Source organism: Dermacentor silvarum, chromosome 7 (genome assembly GCF_013339745.2).
Source record: "Dermacentor silvarum isolate Dsil-2018 chromosome 7, BIME_Dsil_1.4, whole genome shotgun sequence".
NCBI lineage: Eukaryota > Metazoa > Arthropoda > Arachnida > Ixodida > Ixodidae > Dermacentor > Dermacentor silvarum.
In genome coordinates, this window is record NC_051160.1 from 16,000,782 (window position 1) to 16,017,855 (window position 17,074).

General features: G+C 47.5%; 1 protein-coding gene across 1 annotated transcript in view; it reads left to right on the forward strand.

Annotated features, from left to right (window-relative positions):
• The first annotated feature begins 867 nt into the window (after positions 1-867).
• LOC125946632 (uncharacterized) overlaps positions 868-17,074 on the forward strand; it is an 81,564-nt gene continuing 65,357 nt past the window's right edge. Inside the window, exon 1 of the mRNA XM_049670266.1 lies at positions 868-978. The gene's annotated coding sequence lies outside the window, so the exon portion shown is untranslated. The remainder of the gene's footprint in view (positions 979-17,074) is intronic.

The following is a 17,074-nucleotide window of genomic DNA, read 5'->3' on the forward strand; positions in this document are numbered from 1 at the left end:
CTCGACCAGAGCCCCCCCCCCCCCCCCACCCACCCCCCAGTCGGGCGCGGTTAGTGAGTCCTCGCGCAACACGATGGGCACGACTCCTTAAGGGTTGGGTTGGCGGTGGATTCGCAGTCTGTATGGGCTGGAAACCAGATGATTTCTTTGTCGTAACATTCCTCAGATGATATAAGTTTGGTTTCACTGTATAGAATTTTTGCAGCTTCAGCTGATATCCGTCCTCTGGCATAATTTCGTATAGCCGATTGAGAGTCGCTAATAATGTATCTATATTTGGGAGAAGCGTCGGTAAAGTCTGTCGTAAAGTTTTCGTCGGTGTCGGGCGGCAAGCGAGGTCTCTCGGAAAATGGAAACATCCGCCAGTCAGTCTTCGAACGATTAGAGCACTGCGATACTTCGGGACGCAGTACCCGATCACCTTTGAAGCAGCTACAGCAAGGCGACGGCTGGACGGACGTCTCAGGTGCGCTTGAAAATGGCGGAGCGGTCGGACCCCGCTGTAGTTTAGAAAAAAAAAAAAGCTTCCATGGGGTGGCGCGTGTGTGAAACCACAGAAACACATTGTGCTTGAGTGCTTTCCCGAACTGTGTCCCCCCGCTTCTGCGGGCACCACTGTCGGCGTCTCACTGGGCTTTGCGGACGCTGGCATTGTGCTTGACTCTTCAAGGGATGATGCGAACCAGACTGCTCTGGAACAAACGATGGATGCTCAACCGAAACTCCTCATCCCCCTCCCCAAACCCCTCTCCAACAACTGGTTTTCCTCCTTTTCCTTTCATTAGTGCTCCCTGTACGGCAACTAAACCTACACCCTTTCCCTCTATGCATCCTCTCTCTCTCTTCGGTCTGTCTCTGCATTCATTCGCAGGTGCAGCATGAAGCCTCCCTTCCGTTCTACGAGAGCTTCGACTGTCTCTCTCCGTCTCTGAAGTTGGCTCCGTGCTCTTCAGGTCGCAGCATCCTCAACCTGTCGAGGTAAGTTAGGCTGATATTTTTTTTTCTCTGTACGATAGTGGAAATCGCAAATCGCGAATCAAACTTTTCACAAAGCCAACCTTTCCAAATTACGGTTATATCTTCGAGATGGTTCACGCGGTATTTCAGTTGGACAGCGCAGCGACCGCCACGACGCTATTCCAGTGTGTCTCCATGCATTTCGTCGCGTAGATAAAAGCCACAATGGACCGAGCCGCGCCGCTAGTAAACATATACAAGTTATGTGCTCGTATAATCTGACGAGGATAGAGTTATTGGGGAGACACATTTCGCTTGTCGTCGTTCTTCGCGGTTTAGTCTGGGGACCAGTGAGGACTTCGATTTGTCGAAGCTATCCGCGTACATTTCTGGAAGGCAGAATCAGACGTGCAGTGGTTTGTAAAGGGCATTGCGCATTCTCTCTCTTTAATAGTCGGATTAGTTAAATACGCGACATCAGCTAAAGCCTAACTTATGTAGAGTCAGGATTCTTATGAAAATTCATGACTAGTAGATGTCGGAATTCTGTGCAGAGCGGAAGAGTTCAGTGCTATAGACAAGCGCGAGTCTGTACATTTCTTCCTGATATGCAATGCTCGAGAAACATCAAGATGCATAGAAGGCGACTCTTCCGCTCTCACGAGCCATTCGCCCTTGGAACGACTTTTCTGACACCACAGCTTCCGAGAGTGACTGCACAGAATTCTGACATCTACTAATCACGAATTTTCCTAAGAATCCTAACTCTACATAAGTTAGGCTTTAGCTGATGTCACTTTTTTTACATTTTAATTTCGCGGTTTTCTTACTCCAATATCTATGCGCTTGTCGTATATAGGTATAAGTTAGCGGCTAATTCGCACTACTCTTGCCTTGCGTGCTTCCCTGGGCTGTGTTTGGCTGTTTGATTGTATGCGTGACGTAGGCGCGTTTCGGTTTTCCTTTCTTTTTTGCTTTGTGTCTTAGATTTTTTTTTATATACATACCCGCCGCGATGGCTTAGTCAGCTAAGGCGTTGCGCTGCTGAGCACGAGATCATGGGATGGAATCCCGGCCACAGCGGCCGCATTTCGAAGGCGAAATGCAAAAAAAAAGCAAAAAAAAAAAAACGAAAAAAAAAAAACGACCGTGTGCTTGCGTTGTAGCGCACGTTGAAGAACCCCACGTGGTCCAAATTAATGCGGAGTCCCCAACTACGACGTGCTTCATAATCACATGGTGGTCTTGGCACGTGAAACCCCATCATGTTTTTAATTATTGGCACTACCGGCGTCCTTTTTTTTTGGGGGGGGGGGGGGGGGGGGAGGCACTTGCTGAAGGCCTTGACTATTTGAAGAAACGACCTACTTTTCATTTTCAGTAATTATGTGCGGTAAAGATCAAAATTTCGCCCCCCCCCCCCCCCCCCCCCCTCGGCCACGGGCCTGCTAAGTCGCATGGCATTTGCTGTACACCCTCCTTATGCAACGCGTATAGAGGCATGTAGGAAGCTTTAAAATAAGCGAGCAATTAAATGAACTTACGCAAAAAGCCTGAGAAAATAAGATCAATTATGGCTAATTCGCAGATGCTGCGAGCTCCACTGTTCCTGGTGGTGCTGTCCGTGGCCATGATGGCCGCCGGCGACATCCCATTCCCATTCGGCGTCGTCCGAAGCGTGGCCGACTACAAACTGGCCGACCGCAAACTGGCCGACCACAAACTGGCCGTCAGGGCCAAGCTGGCAGCGTACTTCGCGAGATTGCTAGCCGTCCAGGTCCCCGCTGTCCCGAAGGTGCGTACAAGACCCAGTCGGTCCACGGATCGACGTCATTATTTGCATCGTTACGTTGTGGCAGTTGTAGCGGCAATAGATGTTGTAGGTGCAGTAGACCACCTTCCGTATAGATGCCTTGTTGTGTGCTGCAGACTTTGTATACATTAACTTAGATTCCTGCGCAGAGTAAAAGCAAGCATACGGTAAGGTAACGCACTAAGGCAAATGGGGCAGTCATCGTCATCAGCCTGCTTCCCCATCATATGCCTGTGAGTTTTCAAATTGCGACGTACCACCTTCCTGGGCTCGGGATCTGATGAAATTAGGAAATTCGAAGGTGGAAGCTGGAATCAGCTAGCGCAAGACAGGGTAATTGGAGATCACAGGGAGAGGCCGTCGTCCTGCAGTGGACATAAAAATAGGCTGATGATGACGTTGATGGTTATGATGATGATGATGATGATGATGATGATGATGATGGCCGCCCTCTCCGCCGTCGTCAACTACGCTTCCCTTCTGTTTGTACGCGTACTGTAACGCTAGACAACAACCGGTTGTCTGCCCAAGCATACCTATACCCTCGTACTCTCTCTTATACCTTACCTCTCTCGTGCGGAAATAGTTGGTAGTAGTTGGTTCACGCGTTTATTAATGCGAAAGAGAGAGATATATATCATTTATTAATGCGCAAGAGAGAGAAAGAGAGATAAATGAGATGGGAAAGGCAGGGAGGTTAACCGGAAGGTAGGCATCCAGTTTGCTACCCTGCACTGGGGAAGGATAAAGAAAAAAGAAAAATAAAGAAAAATGCACACACATAGAACGCGAGGGAATAAAAAAATAAAATAAAACACGCACACAAACAAAGGAACTCGGGAGTGTCACAGTCGTTCAAGCAAGTCGCTTGTCCTGAGGAACCTCAGCAGCGCGCTCATCGCCTTCTGGTGTGAAGACCGCGTCAGCCGGCACTCTAAGATCGTCTGCTCAGAAAGCGGCCGGTCGTCGAGGCGCGCCAGCGTCGTCACGAGCGTCTGTCTCTGGGAGCTGTAGCGGGGAGAATGACACAAGATATGTTCGATTGTTTCCTCGCTGTCGCAAATATTACAGGTAGCACTGTCAGCCATTCCGATGCGGCAAGCAAACGCATTCGTAAAAGATACTCCAAGCCACAGTCGGCAGAGAGCAGTTGTCTCGATTCGGGAAAGTCCAGATGGAATATGTAGTCGGAGGGATGGATCCAAGCGGTGCAGTCGAGTATACCGGAAACCTGGCGTGTTCCACATGGATCGAGTGGCATCACGCTCGAGCATACGAAGCTTTGCTGCTGCATCGGTTCTTGAAAGTGGAATGGCTTCTTTCACAGCATTTTAGTGAGCCCTCCTAGCAGCTTCATCGGCCTGTTCGTTGCCCATGATGCCGCAGTGGCCTGGGAGCCACTGAAAAGTAATATCATGTCCTTTTATTGCGATAGCAATTATATGGACACTTCAACCGAATTTCTGCCGTCGGCGTCGCCGTCGCCGTGAGGTTCCGTATAGATAAAATCTTCGCCGCGCGCCGTATGCCCCAGCGAAAGCGCGCGGGGACGCGCGCTATCACGGAGAGCGAACGCACTCAATCTCCCACGCGCAAGCAAGGAAGCGGAAAGCCAGCACCGGACGGAGCAGGGGGGGGGGGGGGGGGGGGGCACTTTTCTGCCAACAACCGCGCTCGTCAGCTCGTCCGCACAGTCTCTTATCTCTCCCACGCGCAAGCAAGGAAGCGGAAGGAAGCGGGAAGCCAGCGCCGGAGGGAGCGGGGGGGGGGGGGGGGGGGGGGCACTTCTACGCTGCCAACAACCGCGCTCGTCGTTCGACCGCACCGTCTCTTATCTCCACACGGCTCTGACCTTTATGCACTGTGCATTCGCCGCTCAGTTTCTGTTGAAGCGATAGACCGCACGTACCTTCGCCCGCTGCGGCGTATGGGCTCGCTGCCGGCGTTTTGACAGTCGTTGTCTGCAGTCATTCAGTGTGATCTATTCATGTTTGTTTGTGCGCGCTCACACCACGCTTGTTCATTCAGTTAGTAATAGTCGGGCAACATTTTCCACCGCACGCTACACATGTAATGCTGCCCGGATCGGCAGTGCAGCGCTACAGGTGTGTCCCTTCGCACGCGCTGCCCACGGGAAGCGCTTCTCATCAACACCACCGTTTCACACGCGCCTTCTCGTTGTCATCGAGTCTCTCTACATGTCGGTCTACTTACGCCGCAGCACACCTGCTTACTTAATCAGCTCATGTTTACTACAATTTATATTGCTACCAAAGCCGCTCACCTTACATCGTATGACATTGCTGTGTTGCTATCGCATTCATTGCTTCGCCCTTAGGGCGAAACTGTGACATTTTTTTTCTACTAGTTGGTGATATATCTGCCTTATTTCAAGCACAAGTTGGTCTTGTGGTCCACGACGCAGAGCGGATAGCAGACACTGCAGGGCTGCCTTCGAATCAGTAAATATACTCCATTTTCGTGGTAAATCTTCGTTAAGCATGTGAAGGGCGCTGCGAAGTGCAGCAAGCTCCGCAACAGTCGATGTTGTCCGGTGACAAGTTTTAAACTGATAGGTCGCGGCTTTTTCGGGGAAGATCACAGCTCCTGCAGATCCGTCAAGAGTTGTGGAGCCAATCCGTCAAGAGTTGTGGAGCCATCAGTGTAACTGTGAAGGTGGTCCTTGTATGTCTCGTGCAGCATGAGTAGAGATAGCTGCGCTTGAGAGCTGGTGACGAGATTCCTACTTTGGTTTGAATCCCTGGTACCGAGAGTCGAATTTGTGGGCGAGCCAAACATCAAGGAGGTGATAGCAGCCTCTCGGCAGGCGTATAATCTCGAGGGAGGCAGTCACGGTACGTCAATATCACCTGGCAAAAGGAGGCATTGGGTCGGTCTTTCGGCAGCGTGGCGAGGTGATGGAAAGGGGCGCGGACAATGTGCCTGGTGTGTGCTCTGAGCACTTCCAATGTCATATGAGTTCGCGCTGGGTAATCGTGAGCATTATAGGGAATGCTTAGGAGTGAGGATAAACGGGGAATATCTCAATAGTGGAATGGGTTCCTTCACAGCATTTTCGTGAGATATAATGCGAAAGCATTATAGGGAAGGCTTAGGAGTGAGGATCAACGGGAAATATCTCAACAGCCTTCGGTTTGCAGATGACATTGTCCTATTCAGCAACAATGGGGACGAATTACAGCTGATTATTGAGGACCTTAACCGAGAAAGTGTAAGAGCGTGGTTAAAGATTAACATACAGAAGACAAAGATAATGTTAAATAGCCTGGCAAGAGAACAAGGATTCAGGATCGCCGGCCAGCCCCTAGAGTCTATAAAGGAGTACGTTTATCTAGGTCAGTTACTCACAGAGGGCCCTGATCATGAGAAGGAAATTTACGGAAGAATAAAATTGGGCTGGAGTGCATACGGCAGGCATTACCAAATCCTGAATGGGAGCTTACCGCTGTCGTTGAAAAGAAAAGTGTACAATCATTGCGCTCTACCGGTACGAACATATGGGGCAGAAACTTGGAGGTTAACAAAGAAGCTCGAGAGCAAGTTAAGGACCGCACAAAGAGGGATAGAACGAATAATGTTCGGCCTAACGTTAAGAGACAGGAAGTGAGCGCTGTGGATCAGGGAACAAACGGGGGTAGCCGATATTCTAGTTGACATTAAACGAAAAAAAAAAATGGAGCTGGGAAGGCCATGTAATGCGTAGGGTGGATAACAGGTGGACCATTAGAGTTACAGAATGGATACCAAGAGAAAGGAAGCACAGTCGAGGACGGCAGAAAACTAGGTGGGGTGATGAAGTTAGGAAATTTGCAGGCGCAAGTTGGAATCAATTAGCGCAAGACAGGGGTAATTGGAGATCACAGGGAGAGGCCTTCGTGCTGCAGTGGACATAAACATAGGCTGATGCTTATGATGATGATGATGATGATTATTATTATAAGGCTCATAAGGCGGAAAGGCCGCCGTGGTCAGCGTTGGCGTGACCTCGAAGGTCCAAAAGTGAGCCAATCAAGACAGTTCATGACGTCAATTAAGCAAAGTTAATTAAGACAGAGTGAATTAAGGTAGAGTTAATTAGGGCGAAGTTAACGTAGGCAGGTGAAATTGAGATACAGTTCATTACGGCACTCGAAACACGACCAGTGGTCGGAGTCAAACCCACGACATTTGGTGTTAATTCAGGCAAAGTTAATTAAGTCACAGTTAATTCAGGTGGAGTTAAGGCACAGGTTTAATTAAGATAGAGTTCATTACGGCGCTCGAACCCACGACCTATGTTGTTAAAGTGAAGTTAATTAGGGCACAGTTAGTTAATACGAAGTTATTAGGGGATTCGAACCCAGGACCTTTGATGGGAGTCGAACCCCCGATCTTTGGTGGTCGCATTGCTTTCGCATGCATCCACGTACAGGGGTGACCAAGTGCCCCTGTAATTTTTGCATTCATTACGCACTCATCGGTGGCTGTTACTCGGCTGTATTTTGCGTTGCAGGTTGCCGACGATCCAGACGCAGGTGCAGAGAACGCCGTAACCGAAGGACCAGCCATCGACAACGCACTGCCGCAGCTAGTGCCGCCGGCCAAGTCCCAGGAACTGTCCGCCGCACCCGCATCGGACGAGGAAGTGTACTATGCCAAGAAGCCCTTCACTGCCGGCTACGCGGCCCCGGACTTCGCCAAACAGTTAGAGAAGAAGCGCCTAGCCACCAGGAAAAGAATGCGGGACTTCGCCACTGCTACAATCTTGTTACTGCCTCTGCAGTACTACAGAATGAAGGGCTACCTCAGAGCTGGCGAGACCGGCGGATTGCTGATACGAGTGGTGCCCAAGCCTTTCTACGTCCCCAAGCCTTTCTACGTGTCGCAGCCGAACCACGACTCCGCTCAGACGTGGAACCAGCAGGGTGCGTCGCCAGCCCTTCCAGAACAGCCTGCGAAACAGCAGCAGCCGACCGAGGGCTCCAGCGCTGGACCGGCGCTCACGTTCTTCGTATACAATCAAGGCCACATCTTCCTCTACAGCGGATGGCACTCGGCGCAACCCTCCGGCTATCCCGCCATGTTCCAGCCGTCTTCGTACGCTGTTGCCGCCGACGCGCTTCCCCGGCCCTCGACTGGCGACGGTACGCACCACGCCGGCGAGTCCTCCTCCCCGACACCGTCCACGGTCGAACACCACCACGACGACGTCGTTATTCCCGGTACCCAGTTCCCGCAGCTGTCCGCTCCGGACACCACCGAGGCTACGCCGTCCACTCATTTGCTACAGAGCGATGTGTCTGAAGAACATCAGTGGCCCAAGTACAATCGTGACGTCGCCGTCGATGCGGAGGGGATCGACACGACGAGATTCCGTGTACACGGAGTGATTTTCACCAACTTAAGTCTCAAAAACGTCACGTTTCGTGACCTCATGGAGTGCATGGGCAAGGTCTTGTGTACAATGGCCGCGCGACCAAGCGTGTTCGGCCCAATCAGCGTTAACGTGACCGAGTACTTGAGGTAAGCAATCTATTTGGGACCGCGTAAATAGCCTATAATTTAAGACAGTACAGACATAGCGGAGCCAAGGTAAAACAAAAACAAAGACGATTGGAAGCATCACGAGAGAGAGACAGACGGTTTATTTAATGAAAAAGAAATTGTACATGTATTAAAAGGCAACCCCAGTGGTTCTTCCGATGATGTGCCTAGATTAGGTCAATGGTTTTGCTCCTTATAAGGTAGATGAGCAAGCTGTCATATACAGCTTTGCGGTGTTGAGGCGTCCCTCTTGGAAGGATCCAGTCATTGAGTGTGACGACTGAGCTCTGCAGCCCAGCAAGGCAGATTGCTGGCAGTGAGTATAGGCAGGACATGTCCATAGCAGGTGGTGTGCTGTGGCTAACGCACCCGTGGTGCAAGTTCCACAGGTGGGGTCAAGTGACTTGTCAATGTATTGGGCTTTGAACGCAGGCGTGACTGCCGTGCCGGTAAAGCTCGCAAGAACAGTCGTTTTAATTCCGAAACTGAAAAACAAAATGCCGCCATCACCGCTCGCCGGAAGTGACGCATGACCAGCTGCATATAGAACGCGGAGCTCGATGGCCGCGGCGCGCTGCAAAATCTCAGAGGCAATGGGCTGGTACTTCGGTCGTGGTCGCCAACCAAAAGCTGCATGCTTCGTTTGCTTGGGAGCTGCCTAGGCGCTGCTAATAAGAAAATCGAAACAATTACCTGCCCTTAGGCTTTGCCAAAATTTGCTCAGTGATACATACCTACTCATTTATTTATGACCAATTTGGCCAAAGTGATATTTCGTTGCTGTTGGAGGTGGACTCTGAACCCTATTTTGCAATGATTTCTTACCGGCAATAGGTTGATTACTGGAAGGGCGAAATGAAGGCCATTTTGCATTTCGTACGTGTCCAAACTTTGGCACGGTTATGGCAGTCTGACGCTGTGGAGTTCTTCCTCGTATTTGTCATGGTACTCTCGTACTTCTCGGCGTTGCAGTAGACGTTTACTAAACCTTAGATATTTGGCTCCTTTAACAATGTAGCGTCGGCACCCGTATTTGATTGATGCGTCGTTTCTGGCTCATCGCGCCTTCTTACGGTAATAGGCGTACAGCTGCAATTTACTGCAACAGCTCAACGTATTTACCATACCCGGTTTGCATGCACGCTTCGCAGTAAAGCGTGCACACTGCGTAGGAATCGACAAATAAACGGGATCGATGGTGTGCCCGGTTACGCTTACTATACACGGTGTTTCACGTAACTTGGGCCAAACCTTATTCGATAATTTTTCGCATTCTGCCTAATTAGATAATGAGTCTTAATTAGTTAATCAACTTCTCAAATATTACAATTAGATTGAAAGTGTCAGTGAGCAAATTGTCGAGCAACACGAGAAATTCCCGATGCAGCTTTCTGTAGCTCAATACATGCTACCTAAAAGTTTTTCTGAACGTGAAAGGAGCCCCCGAATACACGCAAAATTGGCGCGCGACAGTCCACTCGAGGCAATTTGCGTGGAAAAACACATTGTATGTATATAGCACGTATTGAACAACAGAAAGCTGTATCAGGAGTTTCTCACGTTGCTATACAATTTTCTCATTGGCGCTTTTCATCTAATTATAATATTTGAGAAGCTGGTTAATTAATTAAGACTAATTATGTAATTAGGCGGAATGCAAAAAAAATGATCCGAGTATCTCCAAGCGACGGCAAGCAACGTTACCTTGGTTCTTCGCAGTTACGTAGCATTTGCGTATTTTTAAAGTTTGGCCCAAGCTAGCCTTTTAACTGTCAAGATAAGAAAGACGACCTAGAATGCTTTCATTGCTTTAGTTCTTTACTTTGCTCAAATACATACCAATTGTAATATTAAATGCTTTCTCTAAAAACTAAGCGAGATACAGTACGTCAAAATTATTATACCAGGTGGTGAAAGGTTAATTTGTATGGTCCAAAACTGCTCTCTGGCACTTGCTTTGGCAAGGTCAATGTGTGTTCTTGAGGTGTACCTTTATGGAGTTAAGAAATAAGAGCTTGCTTAAAAAAAAAAAGGAAGACAATTTTCGCACTGGCGAGAATATGACCCGTACGTGCGCTAAGAAGATAACGACGAAGCCTTCAGGTTTTGTGACCACTACATGTGCGGCTGTTCACGCCCGACATTTTATTGAATACCACTGTTGAGCAGGTACACAAATAAAGGTAAATTTAAAGGCACACACTAATATTTGGATTTGTCTAGTTTTTTGCAGATGCTTTTGTTAGATCAGCAATGCGGTTGAGCTAGCAGTTAAAGGGTTAAGTGAAACACCCTGTATATTGTGTCTCGGTGATTTCCTCTCGTATTGACTCGTTACGCTATTTGTTGGAAACTGCCCCACGTGACCACCGTTTTCTCAATCTGTGCAGTTCGCGCAACCCAACACCGTTCAGCAACCCGGGGCTCACCTACTTGAAGTTGGCGTCTGCTGTCGGAAAAGACAATGAAGACTGCGACACTTTCTTCAGATACTGCCGGCGAAGTGCAGAGATGATAAAGATCCTCTCGGGCAGTCACCTGGAACTATAAGCACGTGCTTCAATAGTCATTTGTATAGCATACATGGTGTTCAAAATTGAGCTTTAACGAACTTTTAAAAATCGCCTGTGGCAGGTAGCATAATTCTTATCATTGAGCTGGGTTATTCGAAGAGGCGGACATTAGTAGCGTGAGAAATCGAAACACTTATTCAACTAATTAACAAAAATTCACTAATGCACTTTTTAGTTAATTACTTTACGACACATATTGCAATTTAAGAATTGTAGCCGGTGGGTTTGCAAGACGCATCCACTTGAAATGAATTTCCAGGATGACACCAGTTTCGAGATATTTCCCAATATGTGGGACGAAATACACGGGCGTTCCAGTTACTTTTGTGCTTCAATGTATAAAACAGCATTTTGGTAGAAAATTAAGTGGAACAACTGTGCCTTTTTACGGCGAGTTTGATGGCGCAAGTCTCCAGACTGGTGTCATTCTGGAAATTCCTTCCAAGTGGATACGCCTGACGAGCTCACCGGCTTCAATTCGTAAATTGCAATATGTGTCGTTAAGCAATGAACTAAGAAGTTCATTGGCCATTTTTTGTTACGTATAGTTGAATATGTGTTTCGATTTCTCCTGCTACTAATGTCCGCCTCTTCGAATAACCCAGCTCTACGATATGAATTACGCTACCTGCCGCAGGCGATTTTTAAAAATCCCGTTAAATTTAGAACTGAGCACCCTGTATATACTTTCGTTGGAATTTAGGTCGCCCATTGTTCAAATGGGTAGGCAACCAACTGTTGTAAATAAAGGCCTTTTTGCGTACTATATGCCCATCAATGTGAAATCGATGGATGGTGCTGCGTTAGCTGCACGGGTAGAGTTTACCGCGATGCCAAACAGGTTTGACATCGGGGCCCCCTGTATAGACCGTTTTTTCATGGGCGCCGCCATTGCGTAGGCAGTGGCGCCATCTATGGGCAGTTGGCATGCTGGCTTGGGCGAACGCCCGTGTTGTATGCGGTCGTATACGGACGGCGGCAGTTTCTGGTGGATTTTTTCGCACTTGCGCGGTCTATTTAGCATGAAATGGCGTCTTCTACGTGGGGAATGGTCCTGTGAGGCGTAGTGAAGGAATTTAAGGCTGAAGTAATTAAGCGGCTGGAGTAACTGCTGGTGTTAGGGCGGACGGAGCACCCAGCCTCGCGCGAGGTGCGCGCGTTTGTTTGAGCTTACAATCAGCGTCGGATATCAGGATATGCTCTGCTTTAGCTGCAACGAGTAGTTACGAAACATTTGACGATCCTAACAGCATGAATACCGTTCTGCTGGAGAATAAGTCGTGCTGTTTACTTTGACAACCGTTCAAGTTATGTGTAGATACACTGGTCTTGTTTGCTGGGCAAGGTTTCCGCCTACAAATAAAATAGTTTCGTTAATAATAACCGCATACTGTACAGTGTGAATCGCACACTTTTCGAGTGGTCGAACGACCAGCTGCAGACTGTGCGAGCGTCCGAGGCAGTACTAAATGCTGTGCTATAGATCTGTTTGTTCTATATAGCGTATGGTCCAAGTGGTCCAAGTGGTCCAAGCATGCGGCACGACCATGCGGAGTCTTATTGCGTCGTTATCCCGTGTTCTGTTTTATTTTGCCGCAAAAGGAGGACATATGAACTCTCTCTCTCTCTCTCTCTCTCTTTTTCAGTCTCCTAAGTTCAGTCATTTACGACCCATTCACCCATCTTACGGAAATTGTGTCATTACAAATAGCTGTTGGATTCTCTTTATGCGATCCCCTTTGTATATTGTGCCTCACAGGGCAAAATGGCAATGCCGATCGAAGCACGAAGCAATTGCGTGTCTCATGTTGGTTTGCCAAGCGCAGTGCTCGCTCTGTTGAGCAAAGCCTTCGGCCTCTTGCAGGAGGCTAGCGTAGACATAGTGATTTGAAGTCTACTAGACTTAAAATGCGTGAGTACGATGTGGGTGGCTTATGCAAATGTTTTACAACTCTTCGTCGAGTGAAAAGCGATACATCCAACATAGTTCACAAGACATACACACACCGCGGCTGATGATGCGCGTCGCATTTTTGCACATTCCAAGAGAAATTTCCAGATACTGTGGTTACTGCTGCACCTAAAGGCTACATAGTGGTTGTTCGGAAAACATGTAAGAACTGACATCCCGTAAATTGCACTCAGAACTAGCTAAAACACCTCCGAATCGTTCCGCAGCGCGCGACCGGCAACACATTCAAGCCGCGCCGCGCCGGCTCGCACAAGCCAGAGAGGAGGAAAGGCTCGTGACGCGCCCTTTCCTCCTCGCCCGATGAAAAGGTCTATAGAAGTCAACGGGCGCTGACTCACAATTTTATTTTATTAGAAAAGCATCCTGAATACTATGTAGGGGGCGCTTTTTTTGAAGAGCACACATTTTGGGAACACAATCGCCCGCGGAATTCTTTCCAATGTGTGTCGTAAAGCAACCAGTTTATAATATAATTACCAAAATTTTGATTAGTCGGTTATGAATTTCGAATTTTCAGCGCAAGTAATCATCTTCGCTTCGGGTAATGCTGCTCAAGGACTGCATATAGAACATTCGCATATGGAGTCGCATATAGAACATTCGTCTTTAGCGATAAAGTGTACTGGCGGTTGCTCAAGCTTGAGTTGTTCCGAATACCAAGAAGACACCCCGCCCCTTAACATCATGAACGCGCCGTTGATGTCGATGATGGTGTCCCCTTTGTATCGGGTGCGTATATATACGGTGACGCCTTGCTCTCTGCGATGGGTGACACGCACACACCCGCACGCACAAACAAAAGGAAATAAAGAAGTGAACTAAACGTCCCTCCACGTCCCGTAACGCCACCAGTATTCGAATCGGCCCGGTCACAAGCTCTCTGGAAGAAGTGACTCTACAAGCCAACTATGGATAACTCTAACTTAGTCGCTCTGTTGTACACATGTAAATAGTGCCCTCCTTGTATTGATCTCTTATCTCACCCTCTCCCTATCAAATGTGGGCCGATCCTGGCGGCTGTGTGGAAAGGGTCCAAGCGCAATGGCACATATACCTCTGTAAACTAGCGAAGCTGAGCTTAGCATAGTTGGGCATACCTAAGCGTAGTTGGGACTACTTAAGCTTAGACAGTCATCGATAGGCAATTGATAGCCAATCAATAGCTAATCAACAATTGATCAATAATCAATAAATTACGGAAAATGCTGGGGATGACTGGGTAGTGCTTAGCCTAGCCCAAATACGTGGGCCAATACCTTGCGATAGCCAATCGTTAATCAATCAATAGCTAATCGATAATCGATCACTAATCAATAAATTCCGGAAATGCTCGGGATGACTGGGTAGTGCTTAGCCTAGTCCAGATACGTCGGCAAATAACTTGCGATAGCCAATCAATAGCTAATCGATCAATAATCAGTAAATTCCGGAAAATGCTGGGGATGACTTGGTAGTGCCTGGCCTAGCCCAAAAGCCAGGACTATACTCCGTTCCATATACTTCAGGTGCAACGAAGTCGAAGCTACGCAAGACGTAGAGAGAGAAAAGACTTTATTCCAGGTCAGACTAAGACCTATAGCGCACGACGTGCGTTCGCCAAACTTTACATCACTGCGCGCGTTCCGTCTATGCTTCGCTGCTCGCCAGCGGCGTTTGCTCGCGTGAGCTTGCACGCGAGGCTGCCGCGACGGGCTGCAAAAATGAGGAACAAGGAAAAGCAAATTGATCTCAAACAACGTGTTAGCAGCCGTACGAGCACACGGTTTGTTTGTTTCCAACTGTAAATTATATTTTTTTTCCCCGTTCAGAACCCAGCTTATATAAAGAACAATTTCACAAAAATCGGTCAGTTAAACACCGAACTTTTTGTAAGGGCGAACGCAGCCATTGCGAAAAAGTATCTCTAGCCTCCACAGCGCGATGCACCTGATGTATGAAACGGAGTATAGCTAGTTGCCCATCAGCTCCGCTCTCTCTTTAGCATTGCGTCTCCAGTGCTACGCTAATTTTTTAAATATGTTGCTGATTATTTATTTATCCGTTATATATTTACAACCAATTACAACCAATGCCGTTTTCTTTTGCTTTTTTTTTCTGCACAGAGAAAAGGGGGGGGGGGGGGACACCATTAATTTTGCAGCATACAATTCTAGGAGTGCCGGCGATGTCGAGAAAACGGAAGCACAGTTTTCAAGTGTTTTCATTATATGTTTTCGGCTTCTTCTTGAAAGCTATAGGGCTATAGATTTTAAACTTGGCGCAATACAGGACGTCCTCTGGGTTTGGGTGCCGGTCTCGTGACTGTGCGAAGCACGGGGAACCATCCACCTGATGGTAATAAGGCCTTTGCACTAATCAGCCGCTGACACCTATAGCTTCTCTGCTGCAGATATCATCGCCATCTGCCAGTTGTGAAAGAAACTGGTGTTTGCTTGCAAATTTTCATAAAAGGCTTCGCCACAGGCTGACAAGTAAATTTACGTCTGCAAAAATTCGTGTACGTTCGTACAATCAAAATTGAACGTAGAAGCAGCCGCGATAGGCTCTAATGCGAGTGTGTCAATGGAGAGTGACGCGGTCTTTTTTCTAAATTATCAGATTATCAATCTTTCGTAGAAGAGGACAAGGCGTTCATTCCATTGTCTTCGCATTGTTTGAGTAATTATCGCATGTATTTAGAGATAATTCTTATTTAATGCTGGAATAATAAACTACTTTTATAGGAACTTCGATTTTTCTCAAGATTTCTGTAAAAATAGGAAAAGGACGGTTGTTATTTCTTCCCGCTCAAAAGTTCCGGAAATTTCACATACCTGCTTCTGACTCGGCGTGCTCTTGTCGAGTTCATGCGTAAATGAAGCCATAAACAGTTTGCAGATGACGTCACGGACGAAGCTCTCAGCACGCTATGGTGACCAAACATGGCGGCTACGATGACGTAAGCGAATCGTATTATCAGGCGCACGTTGTTTCGCTTTCTTTACAGGGACTGTTTTTTTACCGGATTATCACCGTTATCGCTTTGTCGTTCGGCTCAAGACGCGCCTGTCGTGCCGTCACGTTTCTTTTTTTTTTTACGCCTCTTTTTACACCAAAGATGGCGGCCACAATTTGTCAATGCAAACCATCTATAGTCAGTTAAAGAGCGTCATGCACGACGGGGAAAAAAGGTTTTGCAAGGAGTAGGCAACAGTGTGCCCTGCTACTGAACGTTAATAAGAAAATATATTAGGAAGTAGCAGTTCTGCTTATGTTGTCGACGAACATGTTGCACCTTAACTTCTTAAGTGCTCCTCATTTGTCGTACGAAGGGGTTGACCAAATGCCACGGCCAGTTATATAGTCTTGCGAAAAGTCTGACGACCCCGATTGTGTAACTTAATGCATTAACAAGTGTTCGACTGACGTTACACGTTTGTAACACGTTTGGGGACTAACATGCTGCACGTTAGGTATACTATACGTTAAGTGCTCATATATGTGGCGTTCAGGAGGTCGCCTCAGTGCCACACGGGTACTTCAATGCTTAATTCTTTATTTGCAGACATAGAACATACAGAAATACCAAAACTGGTTGGACTCATAGCCAAAGGCTAGTTGCGGGTCCAATGAAAAGTAAATAACAATTACAAGTACAAAACAAGTAAGATACATCACGTGCATATGCATATTTTTCGTACACCATTAAATTGCACGAGCGTACAAAAGAAAATACGAAATAGTGAAAAGTATGTTACAGCATTAAACATTTCTATGTAAACATATTAAACACAAGTTAACAGGAGGATTACAGGCAAGTTCCTGCATTATTATGAAGGTTCAAAATATAAATTATTAATCTCGACAAAATCAAAACACAAGTGAAGAATGGTATTTTTAGCAAGTTTCAGCGAGTTTATCATCATCATCATCAGCCTCTATTTATGTCCACTGGAGAACCAAGGCCTCTCCATGCGATCTCCAATTACCCCTGTCCTGCGCTAGATGATTCCAACTTGCGCCTGCGAATTTCTTAACTTCATCAAACCACGTAGTTTTCTGCCGTCCTCGACTGCGCTTCCCTTCACTTGGTATCCATTCTGTAACTCTAATGGTCCACCGGTTATTCATCCCACGCATTACACGGCCAGCCCAGCTCCATTTTCTCCTCTTGATGTCAAATAGAATATCGGCTATCCCCGTTTGCTCTCTGATCCACACCGCTCTCTTCCTGTC